Genomic DNA, 18,102 nt, shown 5'->3' with positions numbered 1-18,102 from the left:
AATAGAATGGAGGAAAGACAGCCTCTTCAACAAGTTGTGCTGGCAGAACTGGTTAAGCACCTGCAGAAAACTAAACCTGGATCCTTCTTTGTCACCTTGCACCAGAATTAACTCCAAATGGATCAAAGACCTGGAGGTAAAAGCTGACACACTGAAAACTCTACAGGAAGGTATAGGAGATACACTAGGCCTCCTTGGCACAGGGCGACACTTTCTTAATAAAGACCAAGAATCACAACAAATCAGAGAAAGGCTGGATAAGTTGGACTGCATTAAACTGCAGAGCTTTTGTATGGCAAAGGACATAGCTTATAAACTAATCAGGAAGCCTACAGAGTGGGAGAAGATCTTCACCAACGGAACAACGGACAAAGGCCTCATATCTAAAATATATCAACAACTCACAAAATTGAATCACTCCAAAACTAACCTCCAAAGTAACAACCATCTCATTAAAAAATGGGCCAAAGAGTTAAAGAGAGTCTTCTCTGAAGAAGAAACAAAAATGGCCTATAGACACATGAAGAAATGCTCAACATCTCTGGTCATAAAAGAAATGCAAATCAAAACAACTCTAAGATTCCACCTCACTCCAGCTAGAATGTCCAAGATCAGGAAACGAATGACAACAGATGCTGGAGGGGATGTGGCCAGGAGGGATCACGACTACACTGTTGGTGGGAGTGCAAACTCGTTCAACCACTATGGAAAGCAGTGTGGCAGTGCCTCAAAAGGCTAAACATAGAACTCCCCTATGACCCAGCAATTCCACTACTTGGCATTTACCCAACCACCCAGAAACAAGGACATACTAAACCCACTAGCACAACAATGTTCATTGCAGCACTATTCACCATAGCAAAGATATGGAACCAACCTAGATGTCCCTCAGTTGATGAGTGGATCAACAAGTTGTGGTATTTGTACACAATGGAATTCTATGCTGCTGTCAGAAAGAATGACATTGCCCCATTTGTTAGGAAATGGAAAGACTTAGAAAAAATCATATTAAGTGAAGTAAGCCAGACTCAAAGGAACTTAGGCTCAATGGTTTTCCTCATTCGTCATAATCAGTAGAAACCTTGGGCTCTACTAGCAGAGATTTGCAATAGAGCAAACTCTTGATACATAAGGACATATAATGTGAAGCTAATTGAAAGGACCTCCAGGATAGTGAAACAAAAGACATATAATGAATGAATGTTGTCCTTAATGTACTATGTTGTCTCTCATCTCCTTTGCTGTCCCTTGGTTATCTCATATTGGCATAGTATCTCACTTTGTTATCTGATATATTGAACTTATTTGTATTTGGATATTTGAAATTTGATATGGAACGGGGGAAAACCAAGATGGGTGGGGGGTGTGGGGGGGAGGGAAACGGGTACCAAGACATGTAAAAGGGTATCAATGTATGTGAATTAATGCACCTTCTATCTGGCAAATATCATGTAACCCTTTTACTAATTACAATTAAAAAAAAGAAGTAATAGGAGGTACAGTAGGTCTCCATGGCATAGGCCAAAACTTTCTGAATTTTGACCCAGAAACACAACGAATCAGAGAATGTCTGGATAAATGGGACTACATTAAACTGCAGAGCTTCTGAAGGGCAAAGGACATAGCTAGCAAGTTAAATGGAAAGCCTAAAAATGGGCGAAGATCTTCACTCACCATACAACTGAGAAACACCTCATATCTAAACTATATCAAGAGCTCAAAAAATTGAATGACTCCAAAACTAATCTCCAAAGTAACAAACATCCCATTAAAACATGGGCCAAAGACATAAAGAGAGTCTTCTCTGAAAAAGAAATAATAATGGCCTATAGACACATGAAGAAATGCTCAACATATCTGGCCATAAAAGAAATGCAAATCAAAACAAATCTAAGATTCCACCTCACTCCAGTTAGAATGGCAAGGATTAAGAAATCTAGTAACAACAGTTGCTGATGGGGATATGGACAGGAGGGATCACTACTACACTGCTGGTGTGAGTACAAACTCATTCAACCAGTATGGAAAGCAGTATGGCAGTTCCTGAAATGACTACACACAGAGCTCCCCTATGAACCAGCAATTCCACTTCTTGGAATATACCCAGTCATACAGAAATAAGTGCATACTAAATCCACTAGTACAACAATGTTCACTGTAGCATTATTTACCATAGCAAACATAGGGAACCAAACCAGATGCCCCTCAGTAGATGAGTGGATCAACAAGATGTGGTATTTATACACAATGGAATTCTATGCTGCTGTTAGAAATAAAGAAATCACCCCATTTTTAAGGAAATGGAAAGACTTAGAAAAAATCATATTAAGAGAAGTAAGCCAGACTCAAAGGAACATAGGTTCAAAGGTTTCCCTTATTTTTCATAATCAGTAGAAACCTTGGGCTCTCCTAGCAGAGATATACAATAGAGCAAAAACTAGATACATAAGGACTTACAGTATGAGCCTAATGAAAGGACCTCCAGGATGTAGTATTAAAAGCCATATAATGAGTGATTGTTGTCCTTAATGTACTGTGTTATCTCTCATCTCTTTTGCTGTCCATTGGTTATCTCATATTGGTACTGTATTTTTCTGTTATCTGATATACTGTATATATGCCTATTTGTTTATTTGAAATAGGATATGGAAATGGAGAAAACAAGATGTGGGGTGGAGCTTGGGAAAGGACATGGAGACCATGACATGAGAAAGGGTATCAATGTTTGTGAAGTAATGCACCTTTTCACTGGTGAATACAATGCAGCCCTTCTATTAATTACAATAGAAATTATGTTAAAAAAAACTTAGTAAAAGAAAGTAAGTTCTAGGATTTTTGCCTCATTTTTTGAAAGCTGAAGCAGAGGATCAGTAGAGAGCACCATAGTAGATAGAGAATTATCTGTTTCTAGGGAGACAAAGATCACATACACACACACACACACACACACACACACACACACACACACACACACAACTAAAATGAAGCTGAATGAATTCCAATATCAGCTACTCCTTGGTCATTTGAAAAGGTCAAAGTCTGTGTCTTCCCTGTGTCAGGACAAAATTATCACATAAATGGAAAGAGAGGGGCTGGAAGTTTGGCCTAGTGATAGAGTGCTTGCCTAGCATGCACGAAAACCTGGCTTCAATCCTTAGTGGCACAAACATAGAAAAAGTCAGAGATGCTGCTGTGGCTCAAGTGGTAATGCTCTAGACTTTAGAAAACCCAAGAACAGTGCTTAGGCCCTGAGTTTAAGCCCCTGGACTGGAAAAATGATAAAATAAAATTTTAAAAGGAAATAGATTTTTAAAACACTATCACTAGATTATTATAAATCAAGTAGCATTGAACCATGCAATTATTTAATCTCTGAATTGGCTATGAACAGAAATAATTCAGGTATGTTCTTCAAATAAATCATGTGAAAAACATGTATCACATCATATTCTAAAATTGAGAAAGAAATATAGCCATTGGCTAATCAGTAAAAATTATCTAACGTACAAACATGAGAATTTCAGATGAATAGCAAAAAGAGAAAATGGAAATAGAGACACATGGATAGACCGACAGATCGATCGATAGATACGTAGATAGATTGATGATAGATAGATAGATAGATAGATAGATAGATAGATAGATAGATAGATAGATAGATTAGATACATACATACATACATACATACATACATACATACATACATATATACATGTGTACATATGTACATACATAGAAAGGTACATAAATGGATGATAGTTGGATTTATGGAAGATAGATACCAAACTACTGATGATAAATGGTTGGGTGGATGATATAAACATAGATAGATATATAGATAGATACATAGATAGCAGAAAGATTGATGATAGATGAGAGATAAGTAGAAGATAGTCAGGGGGTGCTGGGAGCATAGCCTAATGCTATAGTACTAGCCTAGCATGCACAACCACTTGGGGTCAATTCCTGAGTACCACATACACAGAAAAACCTGAAATTGGTGCTATAGTTCATGTGGCAGAGTGCAAGTCTTGAGCAAAAAGTGTCCAAGAATATTGCCCAGGCCCTGAGTTCAAGGCCCAGAACTGGCAAAGAAAAATGAAACTAAATTAAAAAAGAAGATAGAGACATACATACATACATACATACATACATTATATTTTAGTTAGTTTTAGATCCATAACAATTTCTCTTTTATTCTCTTTGTAAAATTATGTGAGGTATTGACTATGAATGAGAAAACCAGCTCTTACTCGAGCTTCCATGAAGCAAGCTTAGGATAGACTGCTCAAATATCTGTGTGTGCAAGTGTGTGTGTGTGTGTGTGTGTGTGTGTGTGCGCGCCAGTATTGGTGCTTGAACTCAGAGACAAAGTTCTGTCTCTTAGCTTTTTTCACTCAAGGCTGGTGCTTCATTCTTGAGCCATAGTTCCATTTCAGGCTTTTGATGTTTAGTTGTAAATAAGTGCCTCATGATCTTTTTCACCTGGGCTGGCTTTGTACTCAGATCCCAGTCTCCTGAGCAACTACAACGACAAATGCAAGCCTCCAATGCCTAGCTTTCAATGCACTTTCAAGGAGGTGAATTCATTAGTGTGAGTCTTTAAGAAATGTCTAGTATGAGGATGTTCTTTTACAAGAAACCAGACTGCACTCTGCCATCAGACTAAGGTTTAATTCTTAGCTCTGCCATTTAGAGAATGAATGGCTATATAAAACACTCTGGGTTCTGCTTTAACTATAAATTAAGTTCATTGTATTACTCTCATATGGTGGCTGAGCTAATGGTGCCTGAGTATAGCCCAAGACAGGCACAGTCAATAAATGTTAGTTTCTGCTCTTCATTTGACAATTTACATGTCATCACTTTCTCATTATACTTAATTTTTATTTCCATGGTAGATAAAAATAGAGTAAAATAATATGAATTTTTGGCAAGACACCAGTGGCTCATGTCTGTAATCCTAGCTACTTAGGAGTCTGAGATCTGGGGATTAGAGTTTAAAGCCAGCCAGGGCAATAAACTCCACGAGACACTTATCTCTAATTAATCACTGAAAAGTTGGATGTGTTTATATAGTTCAGGTGGTAGAGCACTAACTCATGGACACTGCCCAAGCCCTGAGTTCAAGTCCCAGGACTATCACAAAGGAAAAACAAAACAGCAACAACAGGAAAAACCCAGAGTATAGATTTATTTTACCTCCTAATCAATAAATCTGAAAATAAACAAAATACATATGAAACAGCTTCAGGAAGTGAAGGATTTTCTCTCTGTCTGTCTATCTGTACTATCTCTCTGTCTCTGTTTCTTTCTCTGTCTCTCTCTCTGTCACACACACACACACACACACACACACACACACACACACGAAGAGAAAAATATAAAATCCTCAAACCGCTATAGACTCCTGATTACTTAGAGAGCATTTGTTTGACTTCATTGGAAGTCTTGACACACCTTGGCCTTGGGGTCTGCCAGTCACTCAGAGGAAAGACGAGCTGAGAATCTGGGAAATATTTCCATGTTTATTACAGCACAGGAGAGGAGAGAGATGTACAAACACACAACTGTCGGAAACTCCAGAAGGATGCCTACAACTTTTCATTTGATTATTAATTAACCACGTAGAGAAGGAAATTACCGATGGCTTTGGAAAAATTCAACAGAAATTATTAGGAGAGCAAGGTCTATAGCTCAAAAAATGCCAAGAGGTGTGTTTAACCAAATCCCCCAAATGGAAAACTTCATAGTTTATGGAATACTAACAAGGGTTTGGCCTCAGTCATATGTAAATAATTAACTCTAGATTAAACATTTCTTTGGTCCTTGTTTATAAAATTTAAATCATCACCCAAAAGAATCAACTTCCCAAATATCTTCAACATATCCCAGAACAAATATCAAACATAAACATGGATAAATTTTTCTCAAACTATCCAGCAGCCCCTTCAAAATGAAAAACATCTAGGATCTGACTTAAAATACAACAATTAAAAACAAACAAAGCAAAAATTTCAAAGCCAGGTGAAGGCTGCTCACACTTGTAATTAAGCTACTCAAGAGACTGAGATCTCATGAAAGTTTGAAGCCAGCCTGAACAGTAAAAAGCTGGAAGTGGAGGTATGGTTGAAGTAGTAGAACCCTGAGCCAACAGCCAAGAAAGAGTGTGATTCCCTAAGTTCAAGTCCTGGTACCAGCACAAAAAGAAAGGAAAGGCAAGAAAGGCAAGGCAAAGCCAGGCTTGAGCATATTAAACAGAAACCTAGAAAATACATAAAAAGAATGGGGCTGAGAGCATGGCCTAGTGGTAGAGTGCTTGCCTAACCTAGTATGCAAGAACTCTGGGGTTGATTCCTCAGTAACACATACACAGAAATAACCAGAAGTGGGCTGTGACACTCAAGTGGTAGAGCGATAGCCTTGAGAAATTCCAAGGACAGTGCCCAAGTTCTAAATTCAAGGCCTAGATCAGGCCAAAAGAAAAAGTAAGAGAAATGAATTCAACTATCAAAGATGAAATCTATATTCAGATCAAAATATACTGGATTAATTTGAGAAAGGATGAAATATATCAAAATAAATCTTGATTATCTTAAAGACATAGATATTGAAATTATTTAAAATAAACCCAAATATGAACAGAACATTAGCTGGCTGGAACTGGTGGCTCACATCTGTAACCCTAGCTACTCAGGAGGCAAAGATCTGTGAATCACAGTTCAAATCCAACCCAAGCAGGAAAAGTACATGAGGCTTTGAAGTATTTAAATACTAATTAAGCACCAAAAAGCCAGAAGTGGATCTCTGGACCAAGAAGTAAGTGATAGCCTTGAGCAAAATATTCTCAATGACAATACTCAGGCCCTGAGTTCAAGCCCCATGGCCACAAAAGAAGAACATAATCCTATGAGGTTCATCATATGAAAAACTGGTTAAGTAATGAACTGAGTCTCAAACAGAGCACAGAAGAAATGATGGAACCGATGTGAAGAAATTCTGGCCAAACTTTTCCCAAATTTGATTCATTTTTAACTTACAAATGCTGAGATTTAAACAGAATATTCTCCTACCATAATTAATGAAAAGATGTCTAAGGCCAAAGTTACCATACTACTGCAATTGAAATTTTTAAAAAAATGTCTTTTATATTCCTGTTGCTGTTGAATATTCCTTTTTTTGTTACTGTATTTTATTGCCATGGTGATATATACAGGGGTAACAGTTACATTCGTGGATGGTGGGTAAATGCCGGGGCCAACCAGCAGCAAACCAGGGTTTGCAGATTGGGATTCCTGAAATAGGGGGCAAGGACTAGGAAAAAATAGAAGAGAGACAAACAGATGGGGTTCAGGAGGGCTACAGCCCAAATCAGGAGCCACAGCTTAAGAAGCCTGTAGCCCAAGACCGTAGCCCAGTTTATTTCCAGTTCTCAATCTTAAATACACTTCTTTAAACTAGGGAACTGCCAGGGGCTACATTCCTACAAACAGTATCAGGTCTGAAATAGGTTGAATGAGAAGCTATCAAGTCCCAAACAGGTTAAATGAGAAGCTATTGACACAGCCCAAAATCATGATAAGAGCTTACTTCCTTGTGTACTCAATTGTGCGGGTCCAAGGTCACTGACCCCACAGTCACGGTCACTGACCCCACAGTCAGTCCCCAACAGGTAAATTACTTCTTGAACATTGTTACCCCTTCCCAGGTTTTTTTCCCATTTTCGCTTCCCCCAACCTCTCCCAATCATCTTGTTTTTCTCCTTTCCCTTTCTTCTTTCAAATAAATGCATTTACAAAATGCTAGGTAACAAAGTCATATACAGTAACAACATGATGTAAACCATAAGGGAAAAAAAGAGAACAGAAAAAACTTCACATTGTATACTAACAACAACAATTCCCAAGATTTTGTGATCCTCTGCTAGGAGAGTCCTAGATGTGTACTAAACATTACTATTGAGGGAAATCATGAATGTTTCTTTGGGTCTAGCTTATTTCACTTAATAAAATGTCTAAAACGTCTTTGGGGATTAGAAACATTACATATAAAAGGGATGCAAAGAGCAACATATTTTCTAGCAAAATGTTGAAGTCTAGAAAGAACAACAAACCAGAATTTAAAAAAAAAAATCTCTGGGCCTAGAAGTTGTTACCTGGTAGAAAATACCTCTCAGAATTAAAAGATGAATAACATGTTTTCCCAGGAACATAAAAAGAGTAAGAATTGGCATCCATCTGTAGTCCTTTCTACTCAGGAAGCTGACATCTGAGGATCATGATTAAAAGCCAGCCCAAACAGAAAACTCTGTGTGATTTTACCTTCAGTTAACCACAGAGAAAGCTGGAAATGACAATGTAGGCCAAGGGTAGAGCACTAGCCTTGGCAAAAGAAGATCAAGGATAATGCCCAGATCCTGAGTTCAATCACCTGGACAGACACAAAACACGGGTGGGGATAGTAGTAACCAAAACCCAGACTTCATACTTCAAAATATGTGAACAGAAATCCTAGAAGTAGAATAAAATAACTGAAACCAAAAATGCTAATAATTTTGGTAGATAATAAAGAATGTTCTTTATTATTTAAAAGCCTTGGAAGGTTAGTAGATGGAACTAAAAGATTCAGAATCATTGTAATGTTTATTACCTATCCACAAAGGGAAAAAAAGTGCACAAATCCAGGAGTTCATAGATTTTGTTTTTTCTACTGGTGATGAAAACAAGGTTGTTCCGGTGTATGCAATGTAAAAACTCTGGCCCTAATTCATTCATTTCATGGTGACAGCTGTTTTGAAAATGCTGCAGTTAAAGAGCTTTATTCAGGCTAGACAAGTCCTGTATCACAGGAGCCGTGTCCCTAACCTTATGGCGTCTGTGGTTGTTTTGATGATGATGATGGTGATGTTTTGACCCCACTAATTTGAGAGGGCAGGGCTGTGTTGTATCACACAAGATATAAGAGCTAAGCCAGCTCTTGTTGATTCTATAACAGAATATCTTATATTACCTTATAATTGTAATAAAATTGGATTCAATGCTAGACTGTAATAAGTTAAAGATGCACAATGAAATGCCCAAGAAAGTAAACACACACACACACACACACACGCACACAAAAAGAGTACAAAAACTAGGTAGAACTAATAGGTAAAACTACTCAATAAAAAATATTAATTAGGAAAATCATGAAGAAAAGAACTTAATATAAATAGAAAATCAGTGCCAAATAGTAGGTTAAGCCAAGGACCAGTGACTTAAGGTGTAATCCTAGCTGCTTAGGAAGATGAATTCTGAGTTTTCACAGAGCATTGCCAGCACAATTAGAAAAGTCCACGAGACTCTGATCTCCAATTAACAAGCAAAGAGTCAGAAGTGGAACAGTGGCTCAAGAAGTGGAGTACCAGACTTGGAGTAAAAAGATAATGCACAAATGAGGGAGACTATTGGGCCTATGTTCCTTTGAGTCTGGCTTACTTCACTTAATATGATTTTTTCTAAGTCTTTTCATTTCCTTACAAGTGGGCTGATGTCGATATTTCTGACTGAAGCATAGAATTCCATTGTGTATAAATACCATATCTTGTTGATGCACTCATCCAGGGAGGGACATCTGAGTTGGTTCCATAACTTTCCTATGGGAAATAGTTCTGCAATGAGCATCATTGTGCTAGTGGATTTAGTATGCCCTTGTTTCTGGACGGTTGGGTAAATGACAAGTAGTGGAATTGCTGGGTCATAAGGGATCTCTATGTTTAAGTCTTTTGAGGAACTGCCATACTGCTTTCCATAGTGGTTGAACGAGTTTGCACTCCCACCAACAGTGTAGTAGTGATCCCTCCTGTCCAATATCCCCTCCAACATCTGTTATTAGTTTTCTTGATCCTGGCAATTCTACCTGCAGTAAGGTGGAATCTTAGAGTTGTTTTGATTTGCATCTCTTTTTGGCCAGAGACGCTGAGCATTTCTTCATGTGTCTATACACTATTCTTATTCCTTATTCAGTGAAGTCTCTTTTTAAGTCTTTGGCCCATCTTTTAATGGGATGGTTGTTTCTTTGAAGATTTTTGGACTTTAGGAGAGATTCAATTTTTTTAGCTATAGATGTATTTTAGATATGATTCCTTAGTCTCTTGTATGGCTAGCTATGCCCTTTGCCATACAGAAGCTCTGCAGTTCAATGCAGTCCCATTTGTCCAAAATTTCTTAATTTGTTGTATTTCTGGGCCTTTATTAAGAAAGTTTCAACTTGTGCCAAAGAGTCTACTGTATTTCCTATTCTTTCCTGCAAAGTTTTCAGGATATTTGCTTTTTAATTTCAAGGTCTTTGATCCTTTTGGAATTAACACAGAAGGAGGGTGACATAGAATGATCCAACTTTACTTTTCTGCAGGTACTTAACCAGTTCTGCCAGCAGCTCTTGTTCAGAGGACTGTCTTTCTTCCATTCAATTATTTTTTGCTTCCCTTATCAAAGATTGGGTGGCCATAGGCCTACAGTTGTCTTCTGGGTCTTCAGTTTTATTCCATTGGTACTCAGGTCTATTCTTATGCCAGAACCAAGCTGTTTGGGTTACTTTAGCTCTATAATAGAGTTAAAAGTTTGGTATTGATATTCCTACAGCAATCTTTTTTCAGCTAAGATTTTTTTTACTATACAGGGTCTTTTATTATTCCATATGAAATTTTGGATTACCTCTTTTATTTCCTTAAAGAATGACATTGGGATACTGATGAGCATTGCAATGAATTTGCCCATAGCCCTTGGCAAGATTGCCATTTTCACCATGTTAATTCTTCCAATCCGGGAGCATGGGAGGTTTTTCACTTCCTCAGTTCTGCTTTAATTTCTTTTTTCAGATTTTTAAAATTTTCATCGTAACTGTCTATTACATTCTTAGTTAATTTAATTCCTAACTACTTTATTTTCTTTGAGGTTATTACAAAAGGAGTTGCTTTCCTGATTTCTGCCTTGCTCCTCTCATTGTTGGCACATAGGAAAGAAGCTCATTTTTGAGGATTTTATATACTTTATTGTAAATAATAGAACGATTACATTATATTCAGCAGATAGAAGTTGCATTACTTCATGAACATTAATACACTTTCTCATGTCTTCATCCCCATTTCCCTCCCCCAACTCCACCCCTTATCTGTGTTCCCCCTTCTCTATCAGATTTCAAATAACCAAATATGCATATATACAATATATCAGATAACAGTGTAACGTACTGTAACAAGCCTGCAACTTTGCCAAAGTTTGAAATCAGCTCAAGCAACTTGGGAGTGGGGACTAGAAAGATTTTTTTAATAAAAGAGAATCATTTCATAATGATAAGGAGGTCAACAGATCAGATACCACAATCCACAATCCTAAGTCACTAAGTAATACACTTTGCAATATTTGAAACCACAACAAATTTGTAACAAATATAAGGTAAAGGCATGATTAGAGGTAGGCAGTAACTCCAATACTGGTTTTCTGTGTTATTAGACAATTGATGGTTGATAAGTCTGCAATGTCATTCTGTTTGGGGTTTCAGGTTTTTTGCTTGTATATGTCTACCAGTCTGAGGGTTTGAACATAGATCCTGGGCACTGTCCCTGAGCACTTTTGCTCAATGATAGTGCTCTACAAATTGCGCCACACTTCTGGATTTTTGGTGCCTAATTGGAGGTAAAGTTTGTAATAGACATTCCTGCCTGAGTTGGCTTTGAATTTTTATCCTCAGTTCTCATTCTCTTGAGAAGAATTTCAGCCCAAAGCCAGGCAGGCAGTAAAGTGTATAAAACCCCAATTAATTAGAAAGAAAAAAGAGCCTCTTGAGTAGCCAGGATTTACAGGTATGAGCCACTAGTGCCTAGCTATAGTGGAGTCTCATAAGAAAATTCTGCTCCTTATTGTTTATTCATTTATCACCATGTTATATGTGCTACTGAGAAACATTTTCAAACAGTGAATTGCCTCACATCAAGCACCTTATTACAGTAAATGCTAAGTCTGTTGTAATTTTTCTGGCCACAATCCTATTTAATCTACTTACAGAAAATCTCAGTCAAGGTGCACACACTAAGCCATTATGACAGTTTTTCTGCCTTTGGTAACACTGAGAAAATAAAATTCATGACCTTTCAGCTTAGTTGGCAAACCAGAGTTGTAGACAATATTTCTTGACATTTGAGAGCTAGTTCTCTAATAAATACAGAGAAAAGAACCACTGATGGTATATGAAGGGAATAGGCCCCAGACATTCTGGATTTCAGACCAAACAAAAAGGCTTATGAGACTTGCATAACAAATGTGCTGAATCAGGTGAGATTTTTCTGGATGAAAGAAATATTGTGATCATTCCCATACCCATTTATGAGCAAAATTTCATGGACTCTTCCTAGGCTGGCTTCAAACCACAATCCTCAGACCTCAGCCTCCTGAGTAACTAGGATCATAGACAGAATAAAAGCACTGATAAAAGCACTTGGTCAGTTTTTTAGTCCTTTATAAACAGAAGTATATTAAAAGCCCTCATTTTTCTTAGTTGTATCACCTATACTGTTGTGTGTTTGGTGATTTATGTTGTCTCATCACTGTGTACTGCTCAATTACATAATTGTTCGAAGATTCTACTCATCCATTGTAATGTCATTGATATTTTGGTAGTTTTTAATTCCTACCTATTCTGGATGGTGATCTATGCATATACTTTTAGTGACTATCTTACATGAATTTGTCCTTGTTATGTCAGGGTAGACATACATTCAGCTTTTGTCAACAGTGAGAACCATGATCCTAGAACACAATGATGCTTCAACTTCCATTCCCAAAAACATTCCACTGGCTCTAGATTCTCACCTCACCTAGTTTTTATTACAAGATTATATTGTGTTGTTATTATTATATGCCTATAGTTAAGTAGCACATGATTTTTTGGAAACACTGTAACTTTAAATAACAAAAATGGATACTCATTATAGAAAAGCATTCCATAAAAATATTTTATATATAATATACTATATATCTCATACCGAGTCTATGATATGTAATACATAATATATATTATAAAATACATTAAATATAAATCTTTTAAAATATGTATTATGCATTATATATATACAATCAGTTCTAAACAAAAGATACTGTTTACATATATTTTTATTATAATTAATAGAAGGGTCACATGATATTTGCCAGATAGAAGGTGCATTAATTCACATACATTGATACCCTTTCACATGTCTTGGTGCCCATTTCTCTCCACTCACACCCCCCCTCAACTTTTTCCCCCCTTCACTATCCAATTTCAAATAACCAAATACCAATATATCCGATATATCAGGTAACAAAGTGAGATACTGTAACAATATGAGATAACCAAGGGACAGCAAAACAGATGAGAGATAACATACTACCTTATGGACAACAGTCATTGGTTATATGGCTTTTGTTTCGATATCCCGAAGGTCCTTTCATTTAGCGTCATACTATATGGCCTTTTGTGTTAAGGTTTTGCTCTATTGCAAATCTCTGCTAGGAGAGCCCAAGGTTTCTACTAATTATGACAAATGAGGAAAACCATTCAGCCTAAATTCTTTTGAGTCTGGCTTACTTCACTTAATATGATTTTTTTCTAAGTCTTTCCATTTCCTAACAAATTGGGCAATGTCGTATTTCTGAGAGCATCATAAAATTCCATTGTGTACAAATACCACATCTTGTTGATCCACTCATCAGCTGAGGGACATCTAGGTTGGTTCCCTATCTTAGCTATGGTAAATAGTGCTGCAATGAACATTCTTGTTCTGGTGGATTTAGTATGTCCTTGTTTCTGGATGATTGGCTAATGCCAAGTACTGCAAATGCTGTGTCATAGGGGAGCTGTATGTTTAGTCTTTTGAGGAAATTCCATACTGCTTTCCATAGGGGTTGAATGAGTTTCCACTCCCACCACCAGTGTAGTAGTGATCCCTCCTGGCCACACTCCCTCCAGCATCTGTTGTTATTAGTTTTTTTGATCCTGGCCATTCTAACTGGATTGAGGTCGGATCTTAGAGTTGTTTTGATTTGCATTTCTTTTATGAACAGAGATGTTGAGCATTTGTTCATGTGTCTATAGGCCATTTTTGTTTCTTCTTCAGAGAAGGACTTTTGTCCATTGTATGGTTGGTGAACATTCATCAGTATAATAAAGGCTGTGTGAAACCAACTCACAGCTAGTATTGTAATTAATCGTGCAAAGCTAAAGCCATTCCCATTAAAATAAGGAACGAGACAAGGATGCCCATTCTCTCCACTCCTCTTTAAAATAGTATTAGAATACCTAGTCAGGGAAATAAGGCAAGAAGCAAGCATAAAGGGATCCAAATATGGAAAGAGGAAGTAAAACTATCCCTCCTTGCAGATGACATGATCCGGTATTTAAAGAATCCTATAGACTCTACTCCCAAGCTCCTTGAGCTGATTCAAAACTTTGAAAGGGTAGCAGGGTATAAAATTAACCCTCAAAAATCAACTGCCCTCCTCTTCGCCAACAGAGAGAGGAATGAGGCAACAATCAGGAAAGCAACTACTTTTGCAATAGCCTCAAAGAAAATAAAATACCTAGGAATTGCCTTAACTAAGAATGTAAGGGACATTTTTGATGAAAACTTTAAACTCCTGAAAAAGGAAATTAAAGCAGAACTTAGGAAATGGAAAAAACTCCTATGCTCCTGGATTGGAAGAATCAATATCATGAAAATGACGATCTTGCCAACGGCCATCTTCAAATTCAAAACAATACCCATCAATATCCCAATGTCATTCTTTAAAGAAATAGAAGATGCAATCCAAAATTTCACATGGAATAATAAAAGACCCAGTATAGCAAAAAAAAAAAACTTCTTAGCAGAAAGAACAGTGCAGGAGGAATTTCAATACCAAACTTTGGAATCTATTACAGAGCTATAATTATCGAGCTTGGTACTGGCAGAAGAACAGGCCTGAAGACCAATGGAATAGAACTGAAGACCCAGATATTAAACCACAGACCTATGGCCACCTTATCTTTGACAAAGGAGCCAAAAATATAGAATTGAAAAAAAGATACCCTCTTCAACAACTGGTGCTGGCAGAACTGGTTAAGCATCTGCAGAAAACTAAAGCTGGATCCTTCTTTGTCACCGTGCACTAGAATTAACTCCAAATGGATCAAAGACCTGGAGGTAAAAGCCGACACACTGAAAACTTTACAAGAAGGAATAGGAGATACACTAGGCCTTTTTGGCACAGGTCGAAATTTTCTTAATAAGGACCAAGAATCACAACAAATCAGAGAAAGGCTGGATAAGTGATACTGCATTAAACTTCAGAGCTTTTGTATGGAAAAGGTCATAGCTAGTAAATTAATTAGGAAGCCTACAGAGTGGGAGAAGATCTTCTAAAGATTCTTTTGTTCCAGTACTGCAGTTTGAACTCAGGGCCTCATGTTTTTAGTTTTGTACTCAAGGCATGCACTCTATCATTTGAGCTACACTTCTACATTCACCATTTTTGGTGTTTCATTGGAGATAGAACCTCCTGGACTTTCTCACTAAGACTGGCTTTGAAATATATTCCCCATATTGCAGCCTGTTGAGCAGCTAAGATTATAGGATTAAGCCATTGGTGCTTGGCTAAAAGAAATCTTTAAAATGATGAAGTTTGTCAATTCTCTGTAAATATGTTGTTTAGGGGCCGGAGTTGGGCCTAGAGGTAGATTCCTTGCCTAGCATGCAAGAAAATCCAGGTTGGGTTACTCAGTACCACATGCACAGAAAAAGCCAGAAGTGATGATGTTGCTCAAGTGGCAGAGCACTAGCCTTGAGAAAGTCTGAGGACAGTGCTCACATCCTAAATTCAAGAGTAGGACTGGCAAAAAAGGAAAATATGTTTGTATTTTTTATTGTATTTATATGAATAGACACTGGGTGGCGATGTTGTTTCACTGTTGTTTTACTGTGATGATCAGAGGAGAAAGGAGGGAGGTATGAAAGGAGGATGAGGGGCATAGAAGGGCAGGAAAAGGAAGAGAATGTGAAGAAGGAGAGGGAGAAAAAGGAAGGGAAGGAGAAAAGAAAAGAAGGGAGGGGAGGGTAAGGGAAAGAGAAGGGAACCATCACAGCCACACTAGAGATAATTTTATGATTTGTTCTTTATAATTAATTAGTGGTTTAAAGACTATATTTGTTGGGTACTACTGGGTCTTGCTTGTGATCCTAGCTACTCAGAAGGCTGAAATGTGGGGCTCACACTTTTAACCTAGGCAGACAAATCAGAGAATCCCTATATCTAGTTAACTAGTAAAAATCTGGAAGTGCGTGCGGGGCAGAAGGTGGCGGTGGTTCAGTGTGAGATGTACTGAGCTCCCGCCAAGATTCAAGTTCTGGCAGTGTAGGGGACAGGTCTTTACCAGAAATTGATCTTAAGTAAGCTTTAGCACCACAGAGATCTCAGCCCGGCAGAAAAAGGGAGAATACCGGCGCGAGAAGACAGCGTGAAGCCCAGCCACCACGGGGCAGACAGCGCTTCATGGTGGCACAGACCGGGGGCCTGCAGATAGAGCCACACAGAGCCTGCATGAGCCAGAGCTGACACCCCACCGTGCACGGCCCTGCCAGCTTCACAGAACTGGAGAATCCAGCAATTTGTGAGTACCTGCGAGGGAAGTTTGCACTTCTGCTCACGGAATGCATTGTGAGGGAGTCCCTCACCCTCCAGCGAGAGCAGCGCCATATTGACTCCTGGCAAAGACCAGGCCTAAGCAATTGGAGCCTGAGGGGTGTTGCTGACAGCGCCATCATTCTTACTGGCAAAGGATTTCCCAGAGATCCTTTAGCCAAAAATCCGGCCCCAGCGATGCCGAAGTCTGTTCCCTGTGCCAGCCACAGACCTGGTAAAAAAAAAAGGCGCCCTCGGATCTTTCAGGTTTGTTTTACCAATGAAGCAATCTGATGTGAAAACCCGCAAAGCCCAATCACAAGAGAAAAAGACTTTGTGAAGTTTTTGTATCCCAAATTTAGTGGAGACACAAGTCTCCTATCCTGCCCCCACCGAAAAAACGGAAGAATACCATATTTCTTTTTTTTTTGTTCTTCTAAACCTTTTCATTTGCATTTTTAGGTGTTGTTAATTTCTCTATGCCATTATACCTAAACCTTTTTGTCTAATGTTATCATTCATTCCTTTTTTTTCTCCTCTCTTTTCCTGCATCCTTTCTGTCACTGTGGTAGTTCCTAGAAACTCAGTGACAGCTCTGGGTACAATCTGAATTAAAATGATATCCATATTGGTACACCCACCTGCTTTATAACTCCTGGTTCTCAACCTTAGTATCTTATGGTTAACAACTCACAATAGTGAGTTTTGTTTTTGGTTTGTTTTCTTGGTTTTTATTTTTGTTTTTTGGGTTTTTTTGTCTATTTATATTCTGATTGCTTTTATTTTATCGTTGTTTTGCTTATATTTTCTTTTTAAAATTTGTACCATTGAAATCTCCTATATCTACCTCCCTCTTTTCTCTATATATTTTTCCTTTTACTCTTCTTATTTTTGTAAGTTTTATTTAAGTTCATCTAAATTTCTACTCAAATATTCTACCTGTCTGTCACCTTAGGACACTTAACCTTACACAATATTTTTCTTCATTACTATAATAACCTTACGGTCCTGCAGTATTCTTTTCCTACCTCCATTGTCGAATTTCATTTTTTTTCCTCTCTGGTCCTCCGTTCATCCTTTTACTCTTATAATGCATGGAACTACATTTGATGGTTGTTGAGCAATGCTGTGTCCCTAGGTGTTCAATTATACTCTAGGTCCAAAGGGACTTAAATACAATAAAGTTTGTATTGAGGGACTTATTATTTTGGTGATAAATTGGTAATCTGTGGTTGTATTGGATTTGTATGTAAGTACACAAAAAGAAAGAGAGAGTGATATTACCAATCTAAAAGAGCGAACATATATTGTCAGCCAACTAAAAAGGTCTAGGTTGGTTATATCTGAAAAAGTATACTTTTGTTTAGTATTAATCTTGCTCCCATTTTCAAATGGGCAGAAAAAGAAACTCAAGAAAATGTTCAAATCAAGG

At 37.7% G+C, this 18,102-nt stretch overlaps 1 pseudogene; it reads right to left on the bottom strand.

The window, feature by feature from the left end:
- The window catches only part of LOC150042146 (vomeronasal type-2 receptor 116-like), a 37,891-nt pseudogene extending 21,146 nt beyond the window's left edge, over positions 1 to 16,745 (bottom strand).
- Between the last annotated feature and the right edge of the window lie 1,357 nt (positions 16,746 to 18,102).

The sequence above is a fragment of the Megascapheus bottae genome, chromosome 37 (assembly GCF_031878675.1).
Source record: "Megascapheus bottae isolate mThoBot1 chromosome 37, mThoBot2.hap1, whole genome shotgun sequence".
NCBI classification, from domain to species: domain Eukaryota; kingdom Metazoa; phylum Chordata; class Mammalia; order Rodentia; family Geomyidae; genus Megascapheus; species Megascapheus bottae.
Note: the sequence above shows the minus strand (reverse complement) of the source record. Positions and strands in the feature narration are given on the sequence as shown.